Source organism: Lissotriton helveticus, chromosome 3_2 (assembly GCF_964261635.1).
Source record: "Lissotriton helveticus chromosome 3_2, aLisHel1.1, whole genome shotgun sequence".
NCBI lineage: Eukaryota > Metazoa > Chordata > Amphibia > Caudata > Salamandridae > Lissotriton > Lissotriton helveticus.
Window position 1 is genome coordinate 333801130 of NC_136062.1, and position 22428 is coordinate 333823557.

The following is a 22428-nucleotide window of genomic DNA, read 5'->3' on the forward strand; positions in this document are numbered from 1 at the left end:
GTGCTGCAGGTCATATTGACCAATATCACTACTTAACTTTGAAGTAGAGGTGTTGGCAAAGGTCCTAATGATGTGGCTGAATACTATTATGACATCTCTAGTACACCCGGACCAATTAGGCTCTATGCCACATAGGGGTAGTAGACATAATCTTGGTAGATTATTTGGAATCCTTAATTTAATGGAACAAACCCCATTGATACTGGTGGCACTCCTGTTCCTGGATACCAGAATGGCATTCGACCATGTGGAATGGTACCTGTGGGCGGTGCTGGAGCACATGGGATTTGGATCAAAGTTTATTGGTTGGATAAGGCTACAATACCAGCAACCGCTAGCCAGGGTTAAGGTTAACGCAACAGTTGCAAGAGAATTTCCCCTACAGAAAGGGAAAAGACAGGGTTGTCCCCTATCCCCGATCAGATTTGCCCTGGCCTTTGAACCGCAGGTGGCATGTATCCACCAAGACCCCTTGATACGGGGTATCCCAGTGGGTGATGAGTGGGGAGACCGCATATCCCTGTGTGTGGACAATATTTTGCTGTATGTACAACGCCCATGCAATCTATAGATAGAAGTCGGCAAATATCCCGCCTTTTTGGAGCTTTGTTAGGCTATTGCATCAATTGGGATAAGTCCACTGGCAGGGGCTATCCCTAAATTAACTTCTAGATATGAAGTCCTGGTAGAGTTAGTGGGGTACAAATACCTGGCAATACATATAATGACAAATCCTTACAATTATTATGACCAAAATGTACTTCCCAGTTGACCTGATTTTGACAAAACGCCCAAAGATGGAAGGCATTGCCATTGATGTTGATGGGCTGTGCAGCATTATTTAAAATGTTGGCACTCCCAAGGCTGTTGTATGTCCTACAGAATGCTCCCATTCGGTATCTGACGCAATTCTTTTACTTAATAGAGGCCGAACTACGCTCCTTGCTGTGGGACAGAGGGGCACCACGAATAGAACCCCGTAAGCTTCAAAGGGGCGTCTACGATGGGGGGCTGGCAATCCCAGAAGTGGAATTATACTATTGGGCATCCCAGCTAGTCATGGTAAATGGCTGAGCATTTGGAGATTGGATGGAGCCAACATATAGAGTGGATAGATTATACATGGGCACAAGGGATATTGCTCCCTGCTTTACGATAGAAAGGGCGCAGAGGACCTGCAGTCACAGACGCAAACTGTGACCAAAATATGGTGGGAAGCATTGAAATACCTTGGCTGGAGAGACAGTCTGACTGAGATTACCCCCCTGTGGACGGGTGACAAATTGGCGGAGGTGAGTAAGTTAATAAGTTTTGCCAAGTGGGAACTACTGGGGCTGGAAAAACTAGGAGATGCCTGGAGAAGCCAGGCCTTCATGACATTCCAGGTACTCCAACAAGTGTATGAAATGGGTCCCGTAGAGTGGCTACACTATGGTTCCTACTCAGGATAGCAGTGGAGGAGGATTGACATAGATACACCAAAATATGGCTGGCATTGGCGAGCGTAACCTGGCCAGGTGCTGGGGGGCAAGAGCACTGCCACGAGTGACTGACTGGCAAACAGATTTGGATTGGTGTTGGCTAGCTGAGCATACAATATACCAAAGTAGAGGCTGCCCTTAAAATAGGTTAGAATCTGGGATCAATGGTGTGATTTTCGTGGGCTGTGAATGTGATTCTGAACATGTTTGCTGTTCACTTAGACAACAAAAGATAATAATGCAAACAACTGGTCAAAATATCACCTTTGTAACTGTGGCACTGATGTACTGCTGTTCTATGTCGTTGCAATAAAAAAAATCCAGCAATAAAAACTAATAAGAAATTTTGGGTGGCTATGCAAACAAGCCCATTTTCTTCCACTAACCAATAGGAAAACAATTGCCAGGGTGACCTACCTCCTTATGAAGCAGTTATTTACTGCAACCAATCCGGAAGTGCCCCTCTTTACCCTCTCTAGCTCATGCAATTGAGCTTCTAAAGGATTGAGGCAGGGAAAAAACTTCCTAAGAGTACTTTTGGCAAATATTTATTACAGAACTGATTTTATCAGTGAACAAGTAGTAGCAAGGAAGAAAGCTTAAGCACAAGACTGGACTTAACACCAAACGAGGAGTGTGCAATCCGCCAAAAAAAGGAAACAACTCTATTGTCACCACCATACAACAACAGGAGATTCTAGGTCATACAAATCAAAAGAGGACTACGTAAAATGGCAGGGAGCGATGGAAAGTCGACTCAACAACCAAACAAAACAAAACCCGAAGGCATCCCAGGTTCTCCTTTCAAACAGAAATCGGATATAAGCAGCACACTAGTTAGCATACTCAAAAAACTAGCCGAAGTCCACGACTTGGCCAAATCAACGAAAAAACTACTGATGCCATACAACTCGAACTAGCAGCAGTCAGAGCCGACATCCACATGGCTAACAATAGAATATCGACAGTGGAGCAGAGAGTGAGCGATATAGAAGACAGATCACAGCTCACGAGCAAGGCAATGGGCAATATTGCTACGGCAACAACAGACCTACACAAGCAAGCAGCAGAATTTGAAGACCGACAAAGAAAGGGGAACATAAGAATTCTGTGCATACCAGAGGGAGAAGAGGACAAAGCTGGATCTTGTGCGGCAATGCTACAAGACCTCATACCCAAACTAACGAATCTCAAATTCGAAAAACCCATTCGAGCTGGACAAAGCCTACAGAGTAAAACACACAAGATGATGGACGGAATGTTGCACAATGGCAAAATATTCACCCCCAGTCACAGATCTGGGTTTAATCCATTGTTATTTTGCTCACCAAGCCTCCCCAGTTCAGACATGGCCATATGCAAATCAGTCTTGACCCTGTGCCTCATGGGAACAGTCCAGCCCGAACTGCCAAGCCATATCTTCCCTGGACTGGAATCAAGCATCCTAGGACCGGTTTCTGGCTATCAGCTGTCTTCAGCCAGGATAGCTTGACTCCAGTGGCGTAGTGAGCATGGGACCCACGTCTGGGCATACCCTTCCCACATAGGGTGAACAGCAAAACACACAAGATGATGGACGGAATGTTGCACAAAGGCAAAACATTCACCCCCAGTCACAGATCTGGGTTTAATCCATCGCTATTTTGCTCACCAAACCACCCCAGTTTAGACATGGCCATATGCAAATCAGTCTTGACCCTGTGCCTCATGGGAACAGTCCAGCCTGAACTGCCAAGCCAAAGCCTACAGAGTACCGGCGTACAAACAAACCAACAGACAAATATCAAGGCCAATAATATGCAAACCACTGCGCTCGCACCAAACAGAAGCCATCTTCGGAGTAGCGAGGAAAAACCCGAACCTGCAATGGAATGGCAACAAGATCATCCTCACGCAGGACTACTCAAAAACAACAGTAGACATCAAGAAGGGCTTCCTGGCACAAAGAGATAAACTAAGGAAAGAAAACATCAACTATTCTTTTGTCGGCCCAACGAGATTTAGAGTAAACAACAAAGGAACAATGATAACCTTTGAAGACCCTGCTGACCTATCACGATACTTGGCAACAACCGAACCACAGGAAATGGAAATGAACACCGCGACAAGTAAAAGTAGAGCATCACAGGACAACGAAGTAGAATAGACTCGAGGAAGAGACAAAAGATTGGAACACAATATAAAGGATCGAATATGGAGCGTGAGCATAATTAGCAATGTATCTACCTCATATAAGGTCCACACATGACCACCTCAACGGGAGAACAAGAAAACTAACAGCAAAGAGCTCGCAAGCAGAACAACCGCACACATCAACACTAGCCCAAGACCAGAAAGTGTGATGCAGCATCCAAGAACAAAGATATCCTTTTAACAGCGGGGCTATAGAGTGATCTTATTTATTGAAAACCTAAATAACTTCCCAGTGAGGGACATTATGGGGACCCACCAACCTTATGTAATAAGAAATATAACCAGACTACACTACAGCATTAAGATGTCCTTGAGGTGTGGGGGGGCGGAGGGCACCTTGCTGTCGCACAGTTTCAGTAAGACACACCAGAAGGGAGAGAGGGATGGGAGGAGAGGGGAGGGAAAGAGAAGGGGGGAAAGTGTTGCGTCCTGTACGTCATGTCCGTCCTGTTCGTCACGTTTGTCTAGTTAGTCATGTCCAGATCCTTAACGCCCCTTATACAGAAAACACAGACCAACTAGCAGTACATCACCAACTCGCACAGGTAGACCACATACATCCATCAACCACTGCAATCACAAACTGGTTAAACCGCGACAGACACACCACAGTCTGACCTTAAGGTTATATCTCTCAATGTCAAGGGTCTGAACCACCCAATCAAAAGGAAAAAAATATTAGACTACCTAGCAAAAACTAAAGGTGATAGCATCCTCATGCAGGAAACAAAACTATCTATGGAAGACGCAAATAACATTAAAGCAAGATGGCTAGGCCAGCTAGCCTGCTCACCCGCTGAAGGAAAAAAAAGAGGAGTAAGCACCTTAGTTAGCTCCAAGTCCAAGATAACCATTGAAAGCGTAGATCAAGACGACAAAGGCAGACTACTGTGCACTCAACTCAAAAGAGGAGAAGAAACAATATCAGTAACTAACATATCTGCCCCAAACACAGATGACTGCATACTCATCTCAGGAATGCACACACACCTAATAGAACACACAGATATCGCAGCAAGAATGCTCTCAGACCACTCTTGCATCAGTCTACACCTAACAGGCAGGCACAACGACCACACTACCCGTAGATGGCGGTTTAACAACATAACAATTGCAAAACAAGAAGACAAAGATATGATTGAGATAGCAATCAAGGACTACATACAAGAGAACGATACACCAGACACCGAGCCAAAATACATATGAGATGCCCTCAAGGCAACCATCAGAGGTAATCTAATAGAAATCAAAGCCAGGAGAGATAGGGAAGCAAAGGACAGCTAGACAAATTAGAAAAGGACATAAAACAACTAGAAACCAAACATATAGACAACACCTCAAACTCAGAGATCCTACTAGAACTTACAGGAAAGAAATACAAATTCAACTGGATCCTTAGCAAGAGGGCGGGTCTGTGGATAAGAAAGTACAAACAAATCAACCTCTGCAAAGCCAACAAGGCAGGGAAAATACTAGTGTCATACCTCAAACGCAAGCAGAGACAGCACTGCATCTCCACAATCACAGATCAGCACAACAAAGCACACACCCGACACGAAGAAATCCTACACACATTCATGGAGTTTTATAAAGACCTATACACAAGAGTTGACAACATTGACAAGGAAGGCACCATAGACTACCTAAACAGACTAAATCTACCCAAGATAATGAAGGAGGAAGCAAAAACATGGGGCCAAGACATCAAGTAGACCGAGATAGCTTTAGCTATAAAATCACTAAAAGACAACAAAGCCCCAGGCCCAGATGGTTACACAGCACACTTTTACAAAAAGTTCCAAGAACTCCTCCCAGTTATAACCAAAACATTAAACCACTGCGCAAAAAAGGGATAATAACAGGAACCATGACACAAGCCAACATAATTGTCATACCAAAGGAAGGGAAAGACCCACAATGGCCCAAAAACTACCGCCCCATATCACTAATAAACCTAGACTGCAAAATATACGCCAAAGTACTAGCCACAAGATTAAACAAAATACTACTCCAGCTGATTGGAAACACACAGGTAGACTACATGAAATCTCACATGTCCCCTGACAATACGAGACTCCTCAGCCAAGTCATAGAACACTCTTCAAATTCACTCCACCCGGCAGTTGCGATCACACTAGACACTGAAAAAGCATGTGACAGAGTTTCCTAGCACTTCCTTGAGAAATGCATGCAGGCGTACAACTTAGGCGACGATTACACGAAGAAAGTAATGGCGCTATACAAAAAGCCGAAAGCGCAGATAACCATTCATGGAAACTCATCGACCCCATTCGAACTAGAGAGAGGAACGAGACAAGGGTGCCCGCTGTCTCCGCTACTGTTCCTACTAGCCCTAGAACCCCTAATGAGAGACACTCTAGCTAGCAGAGACATAACAGGTATAACAATCAACAATACCACAGCCAAGATTGCCGCCTACGCGGACGATCTACTTATAAAAAACGAACAACCCAGCCCACTCCATACCAGCACTCATGCGTACAATCGAAACATACGCCAACCACTCAGGCTACAAACCCAATAAGGACAAATCAGAATGCATGCCTCTCAACATACACACAACTAGAGAAGTAATAGGGGACTCAGGCCTAGCTTGGCAACCGAAGGCTGTCAAATATCTGGGCATCCAATTTAAAAGAAGCCTAAGAAGCACCCAAGAACTGAACGGAAAGATAAAAGAGCTACTAGACACGTGGTTACCCAAGTTCATCACATGGTGGGGCAGAATAGACCCTATCAAAATGATGGTAACTCCTATAGTCAACTATCTGGCAGAAATGCTACCCCTGCCCCTTACAGAAGACTTTCACAGTAAAACAGACCAAATGATCAACAAATTTATATGGAGCGGAAAAAAGCCAGAATAGGTCTCCAAAAGTTGAGACTAGGAAAAAAAATGGGCGGGCTTAATATAGCGGACCTGAAAACATTTCAACTAGCATTCATAGCCATACAGGGGATGCACTGGCTGCTCCCACCACAACAATACACGCCGACATAGCTATCCATAAGGAAAGCCATTCTGAACAACACAGAGCCACTCACACTGCTCACATCTAACAAGCAGGCACTCAACAACAATCCGATCATAAAGATCACAAGACACGCGCTACTCAAAGAAGATCGTAAACTAGAAATCAGCAACAAGAACTCGCAGTGGGAAATACTCTGGTCTAACCCCAAGATTAAATACAGACGACAAACACTAGACATAAATACATGGAGGTAGCTAAGAATTCTGTTCCTAGCTCATCTGGAAGCAGATGGGAAGCCATACACCTTCAACAATCTGAAAACAAAACATAACCTTCCTGATATAGAACTTAGCAAAGTCAAAACTACACAGACAGGACCCATCTATCTTTCAGTTAATGGAAACCATAAACAAGACAGGTCCCCAAGTCTCACTGCTATACAAACTACTCCGACTTGCCTCAACCAAACTTAACACTAAAAACACGGCCTACTGGGAAACCCAAATAGGTTCCAAACTCACAGAACAGGAACTCCAAACACTGCGGGCGTCCCCATCGGAAAATATGATATCCCCAGTGCTAGCACAGACTAAATTCTGGCTACTCCACCAAGCTCACTGGACACCGGCACGCCTAACCTCCATAGGTCTAAGAGATAGCGATACCTGCTGGAACTGCGGAGTAGAAAGGGGGGACCTAGAACACCTCACCTTTCGCTGCACGAAAGTCAAAAACTTCTGGAAACAAGTGCTACACTTCACAAACAGGACATTAAACTGCAGCCTAAAACATACATTCACCACAATTGTCACAGCACATATCACATCAGACATCACAACTCAAGAAGAGAGATACCTCCTTGACTTCTTCCTCACATCTGGAATAAAGACGGTACTAACCAACGGGAAGGACACCTCCAAAGCTACATTCAAGGCTTTGGAGGTATGGCTGAACTGGGTGATCTTCCTCAGAGGAGCAGACTACACCACTCTCAGACATACACCCTGGAGACACCCCAACAGAGAGATGTGGTCGAAATTGAATAAATTCATAGACCCCTACAAACCACCATAGACAATGAACAACCTGGTTCTACCCAACCTCAAGATCGGTCCTGGGGTTCTGTCACAAAACAACCACCACCACTTTATATTTTATGTTCTAACTAGACATCCGCCAATCGCAACAGATTATGTGTTACAAGTTATTCGTTAGCCAGTGCACCTGGGCGAACAAAGACAGTCCGTCAAGCTCATCACTATTGCCCTACATGATCCTCCAAAGAACGCTATTTGTATGCTTCTTGTTTATTTGTATATAATCTGTAAATACCAATAAAAACATTTTTTTTTTAAAAGTCCAAGACTGGTGTTTTTCGAAAATATTTATTAGATAGCGACTTTATCAGCGAATTGAACCTGTAATAACTCTTTTTTTAAAGTCAAAGACTGAAGTACGAAGCCGTTTCACAGAAGAAAATCACATTATTACATTTAATTTTGTAACCCAATGCTTTCCTATGAAACAGCTAACTTTTCTACAGTGAAAAATAGCTTTTTAAATCACTCCACTGTTGGGATGTGTTTAAGATTAAACTTGTACTTGTACTTGTACTTTTAAACACAATGCACCCTGCCTTATGGGCATGGGGGTGAGAAGGGGTTAAGGCTGTCAAAAAGGGTTATTTTGACTGACAGAGTTTTCAGCATTAAAACTGCACAGATAGGCTGCAGTGGCAGCAACACGTTAGGGGCTAAAGAGGGATCCTGTATCAAGGACAATCCACTTCACTCCACTAATAAAGCCAAAATACATTTCACATCCCTTGATACTTCTCACAAAGGCTATATACATATATATTTCTCAATAGTCAACCCCAATCATTATTCTGTGTTAGGGGAGTGTCCCGCACCAATATATATTTAGAGACTAACCAGCCTGTGAGTAATACTTTTGCCAAGCCCAGTGACAAAGGACTTGCACATCCATACTGTTCATAAGAATAATATCTAAACATATAGGTGCCTCATGTAATCCAACCACCATGAAACTGGAACCAACACCAAGACTGAATCATATAGTGCTGTTTCTGTGCACCCCTATCAAGTCAAATACACACGTCGGCCTCCCTAGGTCCTTATAGAGGAAGAGATGAGTGTACTGTACAGTCTTCCTCAGAAATATAATAAAAAATTAGTTGAATGTGGCCTATAGCTTATGGGGGTTATTATGAGTACAGCTGTCGTGGGACTGCCGTATTTGCGGTGGTGATCCAACCACCACCGGCCTGGTGGTCTGACCACCTTATTATGATGACGATAGTGGCACCGCCACCTGACTGCTGCCGCCCCCGGGATCCAGATTAAGTACAAGGGCTTAATATTCTAGTGGTGCTGATGCTAGCTCTGCTGAGAATATTATGACTTGCATGTTCTCTGTCCAATGGAGGACAGAAATGCAAGTAAGGGGACCCTAACAGGGACCCCAGATGAATCTGCCAATTGGGGTGTGTGTGGTGGGCACATGTTGTTCCCCCCTACAATTGCAGTTTTGTGCGTGCACTGTGTAGCATGCATGACATGGTGTATGCTGCACAGTGCAGGTACGTGCAGCTGTCTCTATCACATCAGCGTTATGTTAAATGGGCTTTCCTATGAACCTAACATACCATCTGCCGTGACACAGCCACAGCACCACGTGCCCTCCCTGGATTAAACTCATATTATGGCAGGTGGGTGCACCACTGGCTTGGCGGTCTTCCTGAGACGCCACAGTGACGGTCCGAGGTGAGGACCGCCAAACTCGTAATATGGCCCCTTGTCTTTATTAAAGTAAAGTCCACATTTGTAAAGCGCACAATCACCCGTAAGGGTCTCTAGGCGCTGGGGGCCGTCGGGAAGATTAAGCGAGCTATTGCCCAGAGTCACATGGTGCTGGGCTAACCTGCCGCCGGAGCCGGGGATCGAACCGTGGTCCCCAGATTCCAGCGTCAGTCGCCCTGGCCGCGGCGCCACACCTCTCTCACTGCGCATACTCATGTTCAAAACTAAGTCACATATTTTGACCACTTTGGTATGCACAGCTGACATGTTTCATTGCCACACATTAACTTATGGGCAAATTCATCAGAGTACGAAGACCAGCAGCAATAAACACCCAATTCTACTCCGGCCCTATAATATAAAAAAGTGGACAGACAATAGGAAAATGAGATATATCCAATTTATACACCACAAATTTTCTTAACGATACCATGTAAACTGATCCCAGTGTGAAATTATAATATTTAAAATATTTACAATATTTACCATATGACCTCAGGGTGAACACTTACCTCTAGGCCAGAAGTCGAGTGTATCTGCAAGCCAAAGTTGTGGCAGCCTGAAAAGGGGAAGACGTAATCAATTTACTTTACAGAGCTAAACGTGCAACCCTTATTTTTAGGTCTCGGCTAGAAGCGAGCGAAGCTCGCTCTCACCAGAGACCTATAGTTAGCGTTTCAGCTTCGGAGGAGGACAGCACCTGGCCACGCGCATTTCTGCCAAAGGAGGCGATTTGCGCCGGCCACGCACGCGCGAACGCGCACGCAGTGGCCAGGTGCTGTCCTCCTGGAAAGCTGCCTCCCACAACTGCTCGTGCTCACGCCTGCTCCCAGGGCACGCACTCTCTCATCTGTGCGACTTGGTAGAGCAGCTTGTAGTGTTCCTCCCTCTTCTCAAAAGTACACAGGTCGCAGTCTTCTCTTTATGCAGGATGGGCGGATCGCCCGACAAACGCTGGTTCTTTTATTTCACCCACGCTCGCCTGCCTCCGGTTGATATTAAAGAATTTCTGGTGCATCGAAGCATCGAGGGAGGGAAAGTGCTTACGTTTATTTTCTCTTCCTACAAGTACACCACAGGTTATAAGCATGGGTCATTGTAGCATCACCCAAACATAGATAGTACATGCTGCTTCTGCAACGAAAGGCATGACTCAGTTAACCTGCTCCTGCATTCAGTGGTAAGAAGAGAGGAGTTGGCCTAACGGCTAGGGCGCTCGACCTCGGACCTGGGGAACACGGTTCGAGTCTCGGGAATATCGCGAAAATCTCCTGTGATTCTGGGCAAATCCCCGTGCCTCACAAAATGAATGTGTGTCCTTGTGTAACGTAATTGGTGCTATGTAAAGCGCTCTGAACGTATTGAAAATAATGTGCTTTCTTTTGATACTCCATTGTAGTAACCCCACTGGTCTTTTTCTCACTTTTGGGGCTACACTAGATAGTGCGTCCACTTCTCCTTGAGGATTCCTCCTTTTTGCATTTCAGCGGAACATGAGTTCATTTTATCTCGGAGACAGACTTGGGTGGTGCCTGTCTTCCGCATGTGCGTGTTCTCGCCGATCAGGTCTGTGTGGTTAATGTTGTGCAAGCCACTCATATTATGTGTACCTGCGTGGGTGTTCTGTGAGGCTGGTTTTATTTTACCACTTCAAAGCACGGGCCGTTTCCACCATTAGGCCAGACTAGGCGGTCGCCTAGGGCGGCAGAAGGGAGAGGGCGGCAAAAACAAGAGTTTGGGAATTCTGCTCATTTGCACTCGCTCACTGTGACAGTATCAAAGCGGTGCCAGGTCTCTGCGTCCCAAACCTCGGCTCCCAGATGGGGACAGGAAATCTGCAGCTGCGGCGCACAACATGCCCTTGAGAGGCACTGGGCGCTGAGGGCAGACCTGGACACAGGACGTTGGGTGGGCCGGGCATACTGGAGGGCCACCCTGTTCAGGAGGAGACAGGCGGTGGCGCTCTGTGCTCAGCTTGAGACCCCAGGCCCACAGCCCCGCCCCAACCTCCGGGCCGCCATGGCGGAGGCACCACTATGCCTCACCTGGGTGCTTCTGGTGCTGGCCGTGTCCTGCGTGTCCATCAGCCTGGCGTCCAACAACGAATGCTACAACACCTTTGATTAAAACGGCTGGAATGCCAGGGTGAGGTATAGTGCCTGAAACTCAACTTTTGGCCTGGGAGCCTTTCACGGGATTGGAAATGAAAGCCTGTGTCATACTCGTCAAGGGCCTTGAGTGCACAATTCCAGGAAGCAGCGTTGGCTGGGCTGATGAGAGTTGTACACGCCATGCCGACATCACTTATTATTTATTTATTATTTAAAACATTTATATAGCGCATCTGTCACCTGGCAGGTATCCTGGCGCTGAGAGATTACTCCTGAGATGAAAGTCACTCCCACCCCGTACCTGCGCATGGCATATTACAGGCACACAGTCGACCTTTCTTCTCTTGCTGTGTGTACTCGACCTTCCGATCCAGACTGGAAGGAACAGCTAGAAGTCCCGGGGTTAGTGGCATTTAAGGGCTGCACCTAGCACCTAGAGGCAGTGTAGCGGCTAGGCCTAGCACGCCTGGGTGTTCTTCGCATTTCTTCCATTAGCAGCACGCTCTTCAGCGCTGAGGGAACTGGTTGTTGTGGACACATGGTTCGCCTCTAGATAGCAGGCCAGGGCGGCAAAGGGATCAACTGCTCAGGTACAGCCACCCGTGGAAAAAAGCTGCATGGGTTGGCGAGTCACGCCCTGTTCAGTTCAACCACCAGGACACATCGGCACGACCTTTCCCTGTGTACCATAGCCCATCCATCATTCTCCGCATGTTCGTTTATTTTCCCTTCTTCTTACTGTGCAACTGCAGACACCCCTCCCCAGTCTGCGATCCAGTGAGTCACATGCCTCTTTCCCCAATCCATCTGGTTCGATGTGCACTTTCCCTGCAGCTGCGGTACTTCTAGTTTTGCAATTAGGAAGCATCAGTGGGCCAGCTCTGAAGGGACGGGGAAGCCTTCACTGACTGACCGTGCACTGCAGGATGTTATTCATGATTCTATGCCCCGCCCACCAGAAGGACCCTCACTTTCAGGCACTGAGGCCACATTGCCAACCCTCGGCTCACGCAGATGAACCAAGGGAACAGTGTCAGACGCGGGATACGGGCGCTTCTGAGAAAGTGGAGCCTGCATCTGGAATTCCCTCCCCGGAACATCTGTACCCCCTCCAATTTAATGCTCTTCACAACCCCCCTCCCCCTCCCTCCAGATACTGGCGCCCGCCATCGCTTCAGCATAGCATGCAACCTTCCAGTGATCAGTGCAATGCTGTGACGTATCACACAATGAGTGTAATGAGCATGTGCTGCCTCTCTGACGGCTCTCGGGATACACTCAGCGAAAGCATGACCCCGGGCCATGTACATGTGAAGCTCTGCAAGAGCTGAATAAACCTGACTGCTCTCCTACTTTGCCTTTTTGCGTCCGCTCCTCCTTGCATTTGATGCTCAAGGCCAGCTTGCACATGCATAGCCTGGGATCAGTGCTTGCGTTTATTCTTAGGTGCTTTGGCAAGGTGTGCGTTTAAGCGGAGGCATGGTGCAACATATACCTATCTGCGGAGCGCTTCCCTCTATAAAGGTACTTGCACAAGCTTGCACTGCTAACTGTTTTCGTTGGCGAGTGTTGCTCCATTGATAGATTCTTCCCCCTGATTGCACTCGTGTTTTTATTGCCTTCTGCCCCGCTGTCCGTGTATGATTGCACTCAAGAGATTAGGGTCTGGTCTCCTGCTTGTCACCTTCTGCACAGCCTCAATGGCACGCCGCGGAAACTGTGAGGCATCGAGGCATAGGAGCTAGGATCAAGGTAAGAGGTCTGTGGTCACCTGCCTGCCACCCCTCTCACTACCTCACTCTCTATCTCAATACATAACAACTTCACTCTTTCTCTCTCTCTCTCTCTCTATCTCACTACCTCACTCACTCTTTATCTCACTACCTCACTCGCTCTCTTTCTATCTCACTAACTCACTTTCACTCTCTCTTTCACTACCTCTCTCTCTATCTCAATACCTCACTCTCTCTCTGCTAATGCAATAAGTCTCACATATGCAACAAATTAAGCTATTGCCAATAGAAATGACAATGCCATTTATTTAGGGATAAAAATTTTTTTTTTTAAAAGAGCAATGCCAACAGCTCTAACTATAATATTGCCGAGACCATTGCATTGTAAATGCTTGTTAAATCAATGCGCTGAGTGTTTTTGTGTCCCGGTGGTTGCTGGCCACTCTGTAGGGTTGTTGGGGTATCTATTGTCCGCATTAAAAGCATAGCGCTTCCATTAAAACAACAGTTGTTCACGAACATATGAGCTATATGACAAACACAACCATAGATGGAATTTCCACGCACAGAATCTCTGATTTCTCACAATTACGAGAAACAGCCCGCACGCAATAACTTGCACATGTCCATGTTGCACACTAAATTTAATATGCTCACTCTCTATATTACTTGAGCATGAGCAATCACTTTCTCACATTTTATTTATGTTTTCAAACATTATTTAATGCAAAGTTTTACATTTTGAAACATCTATTACAATTTAAAAATATACATTTCTTATATATAGTTAAACGAATCAAACCTTTTCTAATGAATTTTTATTATTAAATATAAAATGTCAATGATATTCAAATAGTTTTGCATGTTATACCTTTTCCATGTTTTCCATTGTTTAAATATTTTTTATATTTCTTAAATTGTTCATATACATATTTTCAAAATCATTTAACACAAGTTTTTATAGGATATAATAAATAATTGTATATCATTTATATTATTATTTGATTTATTATTTACAATTTTGTTACATGTTTACACTATTTCTTGACATGTTTTTCATCTTTAGTAACATTCCTAATGTTTTCATACATTTATTCAACATTTAAAAAATTATTTCCCATTAATTTTGATTACAGATACCTTCTATGTTGTAATCTGTTTGTGTTATTTTTAGGCTAATTTCCTGATCTAGGTTGTGATAAGGTGCTGCAGGTAAGTCCATTATTAAGGGTTATGAGGCTAGTGAGATACAAGAGGTAGGTCTTGAGGTTAGTTATGTTGTTTTTTGTATTTTGATTTGTAGATTTAGTTGTATTAATAGTAGTGTTTTTCACTTGTTTGTAGTTTTGGAGTGGGATTTCTTTTGGGCACTCTGCTAACAAGACGCCAGCCTCACCTTGGATTTCTGGCGGGTTCCTGCTCTTTGCTGCCGCTGTTACCGCTGCGACTTGCCGGACCCGCTTCGCGGGTCCCGCAGCGCGGTTAACAGCCTGTCATCGTCAATTCTTTGTGGAGGCTTGGGCGTTTCACCTGACCGGCAGGGCTGCGAGCTCCTAGCGGGGGACTCCGAGGACCAGGAGCCCCCGCGCGCCCGTTACCACCTGGGCTGCTCTCCCTGCCGGCTCCACCTCCATCCTGTGCTCTTAATCGGCGCCTCAACGCCCCCTGAGTGGATTTCTTTTGGGCACTCTGCTAACAAGACGCCAGCCTCACCTTGGATTTCTGGCGGGTTCCTGCTCTTTGCTGCCGCTGTTACCGCTGCGACTTGCCGGACCCGCTTCGCGGGTCCCGCAGCGCGGTTAACAGCCTGTCATCGTCAATTCTTTGTGGAGGCTTGGGCGTTTCACCTGACCGGCAGGGCTGCGAGCTCCTAGCGGGGGACTCCGAGGACCAGGAGCCCCCGCGCGCCCGTTACCACCTGGGCTGCTCTCCCTGCCGGCTCCACCTCCATCCTGTGCTCTTAATCGGCGCCTCAACGCCCCCTGAGTGGATTTCTTTTGGGCACTCTGCTAACAAGACGCCAGCCTCACCTTGGATTTCTGGCGGGTTCCTGCTCTTTGCTGCCGCTGTTACCGCTGCGACTTGCCGGACCCGCTTCGCGGGTCCCGCAGCGCGGTTAACAGCCTGTCATCGTCAATTCTTTGTGGAGGCTTGGGCGTTTCACCTGACCGGCAGGGCTGCGAGCTCCTAGCGGGGGACTCCGAGGACCAGGAGCCCCCGCGCGCCCGTTACCACCTGGGCTGCTCTCCCTGCCGGCTCCACCTCCATCCTGTGCTCTTAATCGGCGCCTCAACGCCCCCTGAGTGGATTTCTTTTGGGCACTCTGCTAACAAGACGCCAGCCTCACCTTGGATTTCTGGCGGGTTCCTGCTCTTTGCTGCCGCTGTTACCGCTGCGACTTGCCGGACCCGCTTCGCGGGTCCCGCAGCGCGGTTAACAGCCTGTCATCGTCAATTCTTTGTGGAGGCTTGGGCGTTTCACCTGACCGGCAGGGCTGCGAGCTCCTAGCGGGGGACTCCGAGGACCAGGAGCCCCCGCGCGCCCGTTACCACCTGGGCTGCTCTCCCTGCCGGCTCCACCTCCATCCTGTGCTCTTAATCGGCGCCTCAACGCCCCCTGAGTGGATTTCTTTTGGGCACTCTGCTAACAAGACGCCAGCCTCACCTTGGATTTCTGGCGGGTTCCTGCTCTTTGCTGCCGCTGTTACCGCTGCGACTTGCCGGACCCGCTTCGCGGGTCCCGCAGCGCGGTTAACAGCCTGTCATCGTCAATTCTTTGTGGAGGCTTGGGCGTTTCACCTGACCGGCAGGGCTGCGAGCTCCTAGCGGGGGACTCCGAGGACCAGGAGCCCCCGCGCGCCCGTTACCACCTGGGCTGCTCTCCCTGCCGGCTCCACCTCCATCCTGTGCTCTTAATCGGCGCCTCAACGCCCCCTGAGTGGATTTCTTTTGGGCACTCTGCTAACAAGACGCCAGCCTCACCTTGGATTTCTGGCGGGTTCCTGCTCTTTGCTGCCGCTGTTACCGCTGCGACTTGCCGGACCCGCTTCGCGGGTCCCGCAGCGCGGTTAACAGCCTGTCATCGTCAATTCTTTGTGGAGGCTTGGGCGTTTCACCTGACCGGCAGGGCTGCGAGCTCCTAGCGGGGGACTCCGAGGACCAGGAGCCCCCGCGCGCCCGTTACCACCTGGGCTGCTCTCCCTGCCGGCTCCACCTCCATCCTGTGCTCTTAATCGGCGCCTCAACGCCCCCTGAGTGGATTTCTTTTGGGCACTCTGCTAACAAGACGCCAGCCTCACCTTGGATTTCTGGCGGGTTCCTGCTCTTTGCTGCCGCTGTTACCGCTGCGACTTGCCGGACCCGCTTCGCGGGTCCCGCAGCGCGGTTAACAGCCTGTCATCGTCAATTCTTTGTGGAGGCTTGGGCGTTTCACCTGACCGGCAGGGCTGCGAGCTCCTAGCGGGGGACTCCGAGGACCAGGAGCCCCCGCGCGCCCGTTACCACCTGGGCTGCTCTCCCTGCCGGCTCCACCTCCATCCTGTGCTCTTAATCGGCGCCTCAACGCCCCCTGAGTGGATTTCTTTTGGGCACTCTGCTAACAAGACGCCAGCCTCACCTTGGATTTCTGGCGGGTTCCTGCTCTTTGCTGCCGCTGTTACCGCTGCGACTTGCCGGACCCGCTTCGCGGGTCCCGCAGCGCGGTTAACAGCCTGTCATCGTCAATTCTTTGTGGAGGCTTGGGCGTTTCACCTGACCGGCAGGGCTGCGAGCTCCTAGCGGGGGACTCCGAGGACCAGGAGCCCCCGCGCGCCCGTTACCACCTGGGCTGCTCTCCCTGCCGGCTCCACCCCCTTTCCATCAGCCTCACAGGCATAAAAGCCAAGCATCTTCCCCGCTGCGCGGGAGCGCGCGGGAGGGCGCCGGGAGAAGCCCGGGACAAGGGCGGGACCGTTTTAGGCCGTTCGAGGCCTAAGAGGACTGGCCTGGCCCACCCCCCTTGGTTCCGTATATGGTTGTCTGCCCTCAGACTGTAACTGTAGTTAGCACCATACAGAAACTGTAACTGTTACGCATTATGTGTACTCGGGGGAGTCGTAGTAAGACTGCGATGGGTTTAACTAAGCCAAAAGGCACTCTGGACGATTTTCTTGTTAAAACAAATTTGGCAATAGACGCCGAGATCACTAAAATGCAGAAGAGGGTTTCAATGGAGTTAGATGCTGCACGCAGGCTTTCCCAAACATTTGCAAACTCAAAAAAATCCTCCCTGGGAAATATCGCGTTCGCTGCATCTCCCCAGCAGGTGGAACGTCCGCCACCTCTGTTGATCCAAGTTGATGTCCATCATTCTCCCACTCCCCCTTTTCCACCACCAATAGACTCCTCATTTATTTTTTCCCCTATGACCGCCCAACCTAGTGAGGGTGATCCACCTAACGAACAGGGAAATCCCACCATTTTGTCGCTTAAAAGTGTCCCCTCCTTCTCGGTAACAAAAAGTACAAACCCAGGTAGTCAAGCCTTGAAGAAGAAAAACAAAGTAAAATCCGCCTTTGCTCGAAAGAAAGCCAAAGTTGCAAGGCAGCAGTTTTTCAACCGTAGAAGATCTTTACACAATGAAGGGGACCCTAAACGAACATTAGCCCCAGTTATCCATCAAATAGGTGGTGATAGTAACCTCATTACTGTCCCCACGGGAGAGAATCTTATTATCCCTGAAGATAACCTTACACTGGGAGGGCCAAATGAGGCAGGGAGGGATAAGGATAAAGTGGGCAACGATGAAGACTTTCTTCAGACAGTCTGGGTCACCTTAAAACAATTATTGACACCTTTCGAACTCAGACTGTCACGCATCGAGAACCACCTACTGGAAATGGACAAAACATTAGTATCTCTAGCCACGCTCAGCTTAAAACAGCTAGAAGTAACACATCCTCATATTAACGAGAGTCCACCATTGGCTAGAAATGATGTTATCCAATCTCCTTTAGCCTCTAACATTGGCACCAAAACAGCGACAGCATTTAAGGAGGTCCATCCTGCCCCGTTGATTTCGACTGCAACTTTACCCCCCTCATTATCCAAACCCACTCCGATCCCTAAACCTAGGACACTTGTCAATGTTGCTGACAACCCCCCAAAAATAGAGGAAAAACCACCTAAAAAATATCCCCAGCCCAAGCCCCCCTCTAGAGTTGAGCAGAAGGTCAATAATCCCATTACCCCTCTATCAGAACACACTCCAAAATTATACCCGAACCATCAGAATTTCCGAGGAGGTTACATTGATCTTCCCCCTGAGGCTGGGCTCTATGTGGCTATCTTGGCAGGGGTACCTCCGCTTGCCCCTGAGATTGTGGAAACCCAGTGGTCCTTAAAAAACAAAGTGATCCACTGGCTAAATACCAATAGGCAGATTCCTCATACCAACAAGAGCAGGGTATTAATGGTCAGGAGAGTCCCCTGGGTGGGCCGTACCTACAAATCGATACCAGGAGACTGCATCGTGGTGTCTTTTGCGGACCCTCATACGGCCCATCTTATTACCACATGGGACCAACACATGAACGTTGAACAAACTATTGTCACCAAACCCCTAACCTTCTTCTACCCTCCAAAACAGCTAGCAGAGTGTCCTGGGGCTTGGACCATAGTCCACAACCACAACTGGAAGGGACAGGGGCAGCGATGGCAACCTCCTAATAATTGGTGGGAGGGTGCACCCACCATGAATAGGTTTGGATGCTTAGATCAGGTGGATTGACTGGGAACAGTCGATCAAACACTCCGACCAAGTGATCAAAACCATGCAAAGATTGATAGTAATAGCAACACATTCCTACCCATCGTTAACAACTTGCCCCACTTGATGGCGGTTTCACCATCCTCTCACCAGAACCGGCCCCCTGTGCGAGCCACACAACATCTAGACATGGTCGCTTTGCAAGATCAGGTAGAGGTAATGGAGAGTGAGGGCCATACACAGCAGGTAGAAAATGAAGAGAAACATTCATTATTATCATGGAATGTAGCAGGACTGGGCAACAAGATCAACCATATACCTTGGCTGGAGACTGTCCAGAAGCACGGTATACTCTGCCTACAAGAAACCTGGCTTGTAGAAGAAAAACATATCATGGGGTATCAAACATTTCATACACCAGCTGCTCCCTCCACCCATGGCCGCAACAAAGGGGGTCTGTGTATATACATGTCAAATGTGGGGGATACAAAAGTGCTTAATTTCCACTCTGACCAATATTTTCAAATTCTGTCTTTTAAATGGGGCTCCACACAAAAGGTCATACTGGTGAACTTTTATAATAACATGCCATCACATGAAATGGAATCTACTCTAATTAAAATGTTAAATTGTATCCATAAAGTGAGGGATCGAAATGTAGGAGACCATACAGTTATATGGGTGGGAGACTTTAATTGTGCGGTCTGCCCACTTTCTGAGTTAGGTTTGTGCGGCCTTGCAGATCGTGATGAGGACTGTCCTTTTCATTTCTCACACACTAAGCTGGGGTCTCTCCTTAACAGTATTATGTTCACTTTTGACCTCACTTTTGTTAATCAGGCATGTTCTCCTCCTGTTCCCTTTGCCCCAACATACAATGGAAGAGGTTGCGAAACTACAATAGACTTTGCACTGATATCCCCCATTTCGCCCAACTTTATAACTTCTTGGGAGATAGGGGATGATCCAATGAGCGACCACTACCCGATTATTTTTGGGGTTAGACTTCCACTGGAGAAATCAAAGGAATTTAGTGGCAGATTGTATCCATTGGAGGTGACCTTAACAAAGATAAATGGTTACGTCCTTAAGTGGGAGAAGTTGAACCCCACAATCTTCTTCCATAATTTAATATTATCCTGTTCTGCAGATATTTCTGTCTGCTTGGAAGAAGATGTGGAACCTAAGGTGATTATGGCAGCTTTCACTAAAATACAGGAGTACATAAAAAGTGTTCTAACTAAGATCCACAAAAAGAAGGGGAAATGTGCTTCTGGGTGGTTTGACTCTGGGTGCACAGCTGCCTTAAAGAAACTGAAGAAAGTCTCAAACGTCATGCCGAAAAATAGGGCCCAGATCTCTGAGGCTAGACGAGAGTACAAGAGACAAATTAACCGTAGGAAATTAAGGATGAAAAAGGAAGCCTGGGAAGCACTGGGAGAAGCTGCCAGGAATAAGGACACTAACCTTTTCTGGAAAGTGATCAGATCAGTATATAATGAAAAACACACTGATAACTGCATAGATGTGGCTATTACAGCAGACCTTTGGGTGGAACACTACGGGAAACTCTATAGTAACCGACAGGGAAACAATCCGAACCAACAAAAATCACTTTTACCCTCAAATAATTCTACTCGAGAAAAGCAGCCAAGTGATCCCCCAGCCTTGCCGTATCCAATTGATCTGGTCTTTACCACCCTAGAAGTTGAACATGCAATCAGGGAAAGTCCTTCAGGGAAAGCTCCTGGTCCTGATTATACACCAGTGGATGCCTATAAAACAAATTTGGAATTTTGGGTACCCCTTTTAACGAACGTCCTGAATATGGGAAACAAATGCGGCCTAATTAATACCTGGTCAGATGCCATTGTAGTCCCCATCTTTAAAAAGGGAAACAGGGACGATCCGGCTTGCTACCGTCCCATATCCTTACTAGACGGTCTTATGAAAATTGCAGGAAGGATCGTTCTAAAGAGGATTCAGCACTGGGAGACGGAAAACAAGGTCATTTCGGATTTCCAATATGGATTCCGAAAGGGATTGGGAACCCAGGAGCAATGTTTAAACCTGTCCTTATTAATGTCAAAATACATTGAGGCTAAAAAAGGGGACTTGTATGTTACATTTGTTGACCTCAGCTCAGCATTTGATTGTGTGGATCATTTGCAGCTTTGGTCAACTTTGGAGCATATTGGGGTGGATCCCACTATTGTGATATTTATCAAGGAACTTTATAGAGATGCTGGTGCCAGGGTGAGGTTCGGGACCCAGGGGCAATGTACACAGAAATTTTCCATAAATAGAGGGGTCAGACAAGGTTGTATACTTGCGCCCCTTCTATTCAGCTTCTATATAAATTCTGTGGTAGACCATTTGATAAAGCTCCAGATTGACTATCCAGCTGTCAATGGTAGGCCTGTACCCATCCTATTATACGCCGATGATGCGGCTATTATGTCGAGGACTAGGCTAGGGTTGCAGAGAGCGGTAAGAGAATTCACGTCCTATATGGGGCAAAGACACTTGAAAGTAAACATCTCAAAAACTTTCTCTATGCCGTGCACCAGAAAGAGCAAAAGGCCACAATGCTCGATATACCTTGACGGACAAAGAATTGAGACCACAGACACCTTTTGTTATCTGGGGGTTGTTTTTGACAGAAAAGGAGCCTGGAAACATGCAGTATCGGCTAGGAGGCTTGCTTTCACTCGTGCTATTGGTGCCCTGAGATCTTTTGCAACGAAAGTTGGGGGCAAACCGACCGCTGAAATGATACAGATTTATCAAGCAAAGTGTGTAGCGACAGTTACCTATGGAGCAGGCTTATGGGGCTTTGAAGATGTGACCTCACTCCAGATTTGTGAGAATCTTTTTATTCGTTATTTATTGGGGGTGAGTAAATCTACTTCAACTTTTATCACTCACATTGAGACTGGCCTCAAATACCTCAGTGATTCCATAAAGCTGTCACCGTGTTTACTTTGGCATAAAATTTGGACTACCAGGGAATGCCAACTTAACAGAGAACTCATCACGGACTGCATGAACTTGGACGCTGTATCAAAAATAAAATGGTTGTGTTATGTACGATGGATGTTCGCCAAGATTGGCTGTCCTGAATATTATGATGACCCAGAGTCTTTAGAAAACCTGTCTAGGTCGTCCCTCAAAAAACTTCTAATTACCCACCTGGAGGGCGTTAGATGGGATACAGAGAAACTCAAAAATACCACCTTGAGTTATCAAAGAATTACTCCCACTGAAGGTCTGCAATTGTATCTCAGGACCGAGACGTCACCTTATTGTCGTATGCTTCTTACCAGGCTGCGACTAGGCACCTTCTT